The sequence below is a fragment of the Pinus tabuliformis genome, chromosome 5_2 (assembly GCF_031772625.1).
Source record: "Pinus tabuliformis cultivar Carrire ecotype Pingquan chromosome 5_2, CPIR1, whole genome shotgun sequence".
NCBI classification, from domain to species: domain Eukaryota; kingdom Viridiplantae; phylum Streptophyta; class Pinopsida; order Pinales; family Pinaceae; genus Pinus; species Pinus tabuliformis.
Genome location: NC_142306.1, coordinates 385665087 through 385673849, shown reverse-complemented (window position 1 = coordinate 385673849; position 8763 = coordinate 385665087). Strand labels below are relative to the sequence as shown.

At 37.6% G+C, this 8763-nt stretch overlaps 2 pseudogenes; one reads left to right on the top strand and one right to left on the bottom strand.

The window, feature by feature from the left end:
* Positions 1-4832: 4832 nt before the first annotated feature.
* Positions 4833-6834, bottom strand: LOC149159108 (BTB/POZ and MATH domain-containing protein 6-like; annotated as a pseudogene).
* A 337-nt stretch (positions 6835-7171) lies between these two features.
* LOC149159107 (zeatin O-glucosyltransferase-like) lies at positions 7172-8353 on the top strand (annotated as a pseudogene).
* Positions 8354-8763: the final 410 nt, after the last annotated feature.

Genomic DNA, 8763 nt, shown 5'->3' with positions numbered 1-8763 from the left:
GATAGATGGGTGGTCATTTTTCTCGACAAGTTTGACAAGGGGTGTTATTTAATGGTGAGCATTATTGTTCTGATTCTGGAATCTAAAAGTCTGCTTGGGTGTTGAGGTCAATTTTTTTAATAGTTCAAGTATTTATTTAGATGTGGTATTTATCATGTCTTACTTGCATGAACATGCAAATTTCTTTAGTTCATTTGTTGTTGGTATAGAAGTTAGAGTATCGAAGAACTTGTAAGCCCATGAACATGTTTCTAGGACATGGGGACACAGGATGGGTAAATGCATCCGAGGGACATATGGGGAAATCCCCAAAATGTCATGGGAAAAGTCTGTGTGCTGAGCAAAGGGAATATTGTTCCTAATAAATATTTACATTTGCATGTCAGTTGTAACAATCACATTATTTTGTGTTCTTTTACCTCTTACAAATGCCATTGGGAAAAGCTAATTGGGGGGAGGCACCCCCAATTTTTTGGGGAAGTGCCCATGTGTCACCACAAAATGGAAATTATCCCCATTTATTGGGAAACATCCCATCTCGTGTCTCTCTGAGTTATCAGAACTAGACCAAAACTGGTGGAACTGGGTGGTCTCACATGGCACAAAATCTTAAAAGGTTGGTTCAATACTAGATCAGCCTTTTTTCACTAAATCGACAGGTTTTGTACATAACAGGCCGACTCTGTACAATGCAATGAAGGACCCTCTTAATGCAATTTTTTGTGTTTTTTTAAACAACAATTTATTAACGAGGCAGCCTAATTCAACTGTAGGGTGTATGAAACCTGTTGGTTCTATAAAAAACTGGTCTTTTTTCACCAAAAGTGCTCGTTTTTTACAAGGCTAGTGAGTTCTGTAGATTGCAACCAAGGACCCTCGTAACACAATTTAAAAAAATACAAAAAATTATGAACAGGACAGCCTAATATTCAACCTTAAGTCCCTAATAATGCTATGTGATTAATGGTAATGTTAAATGCTTAAATTTTCATCTTTTTATTTAAATTTTTAATATTATCGTTAACTGTTTCAGGATGTTTGATAGTGGTTCCATGTTATCAATTTGATTGAGGTTTAGATTAATAAAGCTTTAGCTATTTTTAATGTTTGAAAATGGAAGCATCAGATGGAAACTGTCATTAAATAGATGAACCAACAAGTATGTATGATTGGGGTGTTTCTAGAATAGCCTAAAATACAATTCTTTTGCAAGTAGAAGATTTTGAATGGCTTCACATTTTTGTCAAGTTTGCTTGAATGACTCAAAACTTCCTAAATAAAGACATAGTTTCTACTTCATGTTAAAGGAATATGACAATAAAAGAATTCTAGTAGCACCTACACCCCACAGTAGACTAGGATTGGTTTCAGTATTTTAGGGGTTGCATATGCTAGAAAATTTCATACAATCCATATTTATAAAAATCACAATAGAGGGAAGGTCCCAAAAAGGGAAGGCCCCTCCATATATTAAGAAGTTTTTAAATTGTTACAAAATGGACCAAGCAGAGGGAAGGCCCCATGTTGGGTATGAAGCCATCATGTTGCTAGAACTTCGGTTGTCTCTACTTTCAACTCTCCTTGTTTTTGCCTCTTTGCTTCAAGGTAGCAAGCTACTAAAAAAACCATATTTTTCTATTATGTAGCATTTGGAGTTTTATGTGGTGACTCTTGCATGGTTATGATGGTTCTCACTCCATGTAAGAAATAATGTTGCCTCACCTATTGAAAATAAAATATTTTAGCATGACCCCACAAAGTGTCAAATACTAGTCACCAAGGTATTAAAACACTTATGATTCTTGGGAATACCTATAATAAAGCCCCTGTTAAAAAATGGACACTTACAAATCAATTTTTGGCAAGAAAAGAAAATTAGAAAGAACCCTAGAATGTTCCATCTATTGTAGGAATGTGAATTTGTATATTTTACTGTTGTTTAGATTGATAAAAAATGTTATTGGGAAAGTTACAGATCTAACATTTTATGTGCAAATTTTTTTCTTTTGGTTGAAAGTGGAAAAAAATACATTATATTTTTAATGGTTTCCTCTCTTCCAGACCTGTGCTGATGAGGACAACACAACAAGACCATTGTTACTAGTGACATCATTAGCTGACAAGATGGTGTTGTAAAAAGCCAATCCATGTAGATATTGACTTGGAAGTTGTTGGTGTTGTTACTTGGGTTGGCCACTCATCAGTTGAGATTCAAATGATGATATCTCAGACACCTGAAGGTATTTATATCGGAATATCTTACTTTTTTGTGTTCCTATTGACACTAAATCTAAATCAAATCTATACCGAATCCATTTTGTAAAATCAGGTAGCATTCATTATGTATCATGGTGTCTAGGTTGCCTTCCTGACCTAGATATTCACTTCTCTAGGAGTAATGATAGTCACATGTAAGTAAAAGCTAATATGATGATGATGTCTCAGAAAGGTGTTATAGCTATGAGCCAAATAAGAGATAATAACACTTTTTAGACCACTAAAAACAAATAGAAAGTGGAGCAGATTGACAACTTTCAAAGCTAAATTGTATCTATGGAGAGGAGACACTTTGCAAACATCTCATAAATATTAGTAATTTCCAAAGTTGTTTACTTCTCTAGGTATTGTTAATAAATAATGGAGATCAATGACAAGCTGACAACCATGACAATGGAGCTATAAATTTGATCTAATTGAATTCCTCTTCAACTTAAACAAGGAAATCTAGTGAATGAACCCTTGACAAAGAATTAGAGTTATATTTGTTCTATAATTGAGTTCATAATTTGTTCTCTCACTCAATGGTGCAAGTCTTGGCAAGGTAGAGTCAAACAAAAACTCTTGCAGAATCGAGTTTGCAGTGTAAGAGTGCTACAGCTATAGAAGTTGCACCTATAGAAAAAGTTAGTGAAAGTTGTGGAACCACTATCAAAACCATTAAAGCATTGTAGGCAAACAGAAAAAAAGATAGGAGAATGAACAAAAATCAAAATTCATCCAACAATAGGGCTAAATCTGCATGTTACATCTTTAGATGGTGACAAATGGCATTGGGTGGTTGGAATTATGGATTCATTCACTTTTGTGAAGTTGTTCCTCATAATATATTGTCGAAATTTTACCAATGAGATTGTCAAGGCGTATGCTCAATATCATTTCTTTGATGTGATCACCAACACAATTGGTCTAATTGTTGCTATTCTTTCAAGTACTCTGTACTCGTGGATAGATCTTGCTAGAGCAATTGTGGTAAGAAATTCTTTGATCTTTTGCTTTAGAGTTCATAGTTTACAACTTTTCACATGTTATGCTTATCTATTTTGTTGAGTGTGTGCCATGGTTTCTTGGCACTGGCTACTGAAGATTAGTTTGTCTTCCATTATGTCATCCTCTCCTTTTTATAATCAACGTCCACTTGTTTAATAAAAATCTTCTTCTTGTTTTTTCATTATCTTGACATATATTTGCATTTAGTAGCAACGTAGATGACATTTTTAGCACATGTTCTCGGTCATCAGTACTCTTCACTATCATAAACAATGGCTGGTGTGGAACTCCCAAGCCATAGAGAGCCCCAAATAATTATGGAGCTAGGATGCAGCCATGAATCTATCCATCTTAAAATTCAAAGGAAAAACATATTCGAGGTCTATTAAATTTTAAGTAGGGAGAACTGATTACAAAGGTGCAAGAGAATATATCCACTCCATTTCATTTCTTTTGCTTTGATAGCAACTCAATTGCAGATTGTGGATTCACAAATCATGATTCTTTTTGTTTTAAGTTTGGCAATCAAGACATTTTGTTAAAGAATGTTATATGGGTGCATATACACAATAATAGACACATACATGTGTGGAGAAGAAGATGAAGAAAAATAAGTCTTAACATGGAATGAAATCCCAACATAGGGATATGCAATTGTAGCAATATAGTTTGTATACATGAACACTTAACTGTATACTAATACAAGGTTTTGAATTTTTTTGCTAGAGATATAATCCTCCTCTCTTTGCACCTTTTGGGTTTATTGCTATAAGTTCAAATCATGATCTACATGATTGTAGTTTTTATAAAGATTATGGATCATTTTTTTCTTTTTCTTAGATTAATGGCTATAAATGTATAACTGTGCTAGGCCAATGGAAGAGGGGTGGTTCGATTCCACTCTAAGCTAACATGAATTAATCAACTATTTTGTAGTTTATTTTTAATTAAATTTTTTTTATATCGATTTATTTCAATGGTGAGATATTTCTGTATTCATTGTTTTATATTGTGTTTATAGAGACAAGTGATCTTTAAATAAAAAATTTATTGTCTCTAGAGAGACAATAGCTAGTATTAAAGACATTGTCTAACACTAGTGTTGTCTCACAAAAATGAAATTGTCTCAAGAGAGACAAAAATGAAATAATTTTAAAACAATAATATTTAATACAATAATTTTTGAGACACCCACAATATTTAACACAATACACAAGTTTTTTTTGTCTCAAATTAACATAATTTACCCAAAAATCATATCAAATATTGTATTAAAACCCCATTTATAGTGATATTACCCTCTTGAAGTATATTTCCCTGCTAAGATCATTAAAGTCAATATTATAAACATCATTAAAAAAAAAAATCATGTACTATTCTTACATTAAGCATAAACAAAGATGTATAAAAAAGGCATCATAATTACTCTAATGAAATTAAACTTTCTAGCAAATGCCCTTCTCAGCATCCATAGACCTACACAAACAATGATAGTCAGCCTCAGTTAATGTTCAACAGTATCATCATTACTTTCATGATGACATTCCACACACAAGTCGGAAATTCTAAATGTCATTTCTTGGTCTTATTCTCCTGCCATTAATATCAGTACCATCGGGAGGTTGATCGCATAGACTCCTGCGACAGGTTGATCGCATAGACTCCTGCGACATTCTCTGCTACTGCAATCACCCTCAAAGCCCGCAACTGCCTTTAGAAGTTCTGGCAAAAGTAAAGGGCATTTCTGTTACAAACGCTCAAAACCTTTTGAACGCATAGCTTCTGGAAGATTTTGTGTGGCAAATTTGAGACATGCAGCTTTCAAGCTAGTAGCATTGCAACTCTCAGCAAGATCTAGAGTGGAGGCAACTGTATTTACAGATGTGCTTCTGAATAATTTTGATTCACAAAGTAGCCTCAACCGCCGCAAACCATACGCATCTGCTACGACAAGCAAGTTCTCTATCAATGTCTGAGTTGTCGAAGAAAAAGAAGATGAATCGGCTGGCATTGGCTCTTAATCAATAAGGGTTTCTGTATAAATATAATGCAGCATAGCCTTGAATACTCTAGGCTCCATCTCTGTAATAACAACTTCATTATTCTGCTTTGAAGAAGCAAAAAATTTTGCTCTGAATACTGGGGATCGTGCAGCCAAAACGAGTTTATGAGCTCTAAATTTCTCCCCAGCCACATCAAAAATTACATTTGAGGCTTCTTGGTTTTCTAAAAGTGCACCAATGTCTAAACCTAACTCTGTCCTAGGAACACCTACGGAGTGCAACCCAGCGTATTCGCCAGCAGAGAACACAACACCTACTGTGCAATGTAGTTTCAGGAAATCATCCTTGAGGTAATTGGATGTTTCAAGTGCAGACCGTTCGAAGAACCGTTTGTTACCCCACATTCTTCCTTGAACCTGAAAAATGTGAGGCCCTCTCTCCCGCCCCGGGCCCAAATGGCTGTGGCACCTCTTATGCTTGCCCTCCCCGCTTTGATCCACCAATGTCAATACGTGGGTTGCGCGAACGTCCATACCCTTACTGGCCAGCGCTAGGAAAACGGAAACATAACGCGATTTGTTCCATCTACTTTTGTCGTCCGGGTAGAAATAAATTGTCCACTGGTAACCTCCCACAAAGAATGTCTCGCTGGAAATGCGCCTGCCAACGCCCATGCCCTTGACCAGAGAATAACCCTCTATCACTAAATTCTGCGACCCATTGGCAGTGGTATTAACCCATCTCGAGGTCGAAGCGGAGCCATCGCAGTTCTCTATTCCATCCTGCATTGTCAACGGAAATCTAGACCCAAGCGACCCTTTAATTGCCAGCGGCCGGGCAAAAAAACAAGAAACAACACAGAACACAGAAATGTAACCCTAGGCTGCCAAAATCGTCATAATTCACAGATAATTTGGCCGACAGATGCCCATTAGATATTCCCTCGTTTATTGTCGATCAGCTCCCACTGCAACTTCACGCAAGCGGTCTTTGAGCGATTTGAGGGGAAAACTTGCTGAATATTCACTGCCCCTGTCGGATAGCCAATATAAATGGACAACGTCGTCGAGAGAAAGTCTTGATTGCAGACGAGATAATAATGCTGATGGTCACCTCCAAATTCTCTTTATATGTATATGCAAATGATAATCAATATAGGTCGGCGCTGGTTCGAATATGGGGTAAAAATTGGTCTGTGGTCATTATAATTGTGCCATGCTACTCTGGATATTCCATGATATATGGTTAACTTTCACAATAGGATTCTCCACCTTTTCTCATTCTCATGAGATTTAGTGAAACATTTCTTAATGGACTTTCAAAAACTTTCTCAATATATTGGAACTTATAATAATCTAGGTTGGTGCTAGTTTGAATATCGGTAAAAATTGGTCAGTATTCATTATAATTGTGTCACGTTAATCTTGATATTCCATGAGATGTGGTCATTATAATTGTGGGCAAGTCCTATTTCATACCCTATAGCATCATTAATGCACCTACTTGACACCAGATTGACGTCATCGAGAGAGCCGATCATGGAGATGCATCCACGCATCCACATCTCATCACTCAGCTCCGGCAATGTTCCCAGGCAGCTCCGTAGCTCTGACTCCCATTAATGCACATCGCCTGGATATTTGTTGCGGCAACAGTCCCTCTATTTCAAATTTCAGATTTGAGTTTTGAGCGGGATGCACCTTTGTATACGATACATATACGATTGAATTTTGAAAACCCTCCAAACTTTGAAATTTGAATTTCAATGCGCCCTCAAATTTTTTGGAATGAACTGATGACAGAACCATTGTTGGGTTTCCACCATGGTTTTTGTGTTACATTCGACCAGCGCTGACGTTTCATGAAGTTTGTGGTGAAAGTATCAAAACGTTTCTGAACGAATGCCTCCGTCTCCTCCTCCTGGTTTGAGGTCCCAATCCCCGCCGTGGATGAACAGGGTCGAGGACTGCGTGGAAATTTTGGTCAACACACGCTGGGAGCTGGAGTTTCCGTTCATCGAATACACAGAAAAGGAGATAGAGAAGCCCATCTGGGCAGCAGGGCCTTTTCTGCCCTTCTCCTCTTTCTGGAATCAGTCAGAACCATGTACTGCTATAACGCATGATAGCGCCATCCGCAACAGGAAGAGCAGTATCGATGAAGACCGATGTCTGGAATGGATGAATTCCAAGGCGCTTGTATCAGTTCTCTACGTTTCTTTCGGCCGCATAGTTTGTCCCTCCGATGAAGAGATGACAGAGCTCGCTCTTGGATTGGAAGCTGCCCAGAAGCCATTCATTTGGGTTTTACAGAACCATCGCCGTCCTCCTGCTCCTCATCCTGATCATCGTCCTCATGATCATCAGGTTAGTAATGGCGGAGGAGGAGAGTACGTGCTTCCAGAGGGCTTCGAAGGTTGAATCGAGGGATTGGGTTTGATAATCCGTGGTTGGGCGCCTCAGCTGCTCATACTCTCTCATCCCTCCATGGGAGGATTTCTCTCGCACTGTGGATGGAATTCCACTGTCGAAAGCATCATCCAGGGCGTTCCTATCTTGGCATGGCCCACCAGAGGAGATCAGCATTACAATGCCAAAGTGCAGGGTAATCACCTCCAGGTTGCTGCCATGATCGACCGACCAACCCAGGATGGACGGATGAGCAGGAAGGAAATTGGCAATGGAGTGACGTTGTTGATGGATAGCGAGCATGGAGTGCAAATGAGAGAAAGAGCAGCGTCTCTTAAACTCAAGTTGGGCTCTAGCTGCCCCTCATCTTCTGAAGCAGTATTAGACACGTTTGTTAATCACCTTTTATCGAATCAGTCTGAAGTTCTTGAAAGGAACATAATTGTGTAGTGCTGAAGTTATCACAATGAAATGAGCGGAGGCCCTAGAATAAAATGCCCAACGTGCAGGTGCAGAAATTGGGAAAACAATGAAATGGGAGGAGGCCATATATTGTTCACCCATTTTACTGATGTAAAGGTTGTGATGTGGGACCTGCATCATAATGCCCAGATGATTTTGCAATGAAGTTTTGGTTGCGAATTCAACTTAAAGAGGCTTTACAATTTCATTATATGACCGAAGAATGTGATATTATGTTTCTCAATTTCATTATTCTACAGAACAATGTGATTTTATTGTGCATCATTCTTGACGTTTAACCTCTACACAATTCTATTTTTCGAAGGCATATCTCTTCCTCGACGTACCCAGCAATATGGTTTCATTCAATCCTATAGATTTTGATTAAATATGCAGTGAAAATGAATTGTATTAGTTTCACTAGTACAAGGATTGATTTGAATTATTCAAATCGATTTATTTCTCTAAACCTCTCAAAAACACTTAAATTGAATTTATTTATCTATTATTTCTCTAAACCTCTCAAGTGTTCACGTCTTCTGAAGAGGCAGACGCTTTCCCTAATGCCATTCAATTTGAATTTCTATATAAATAAATGTTTTCTTTAGCTGTTTTTGTCCTCT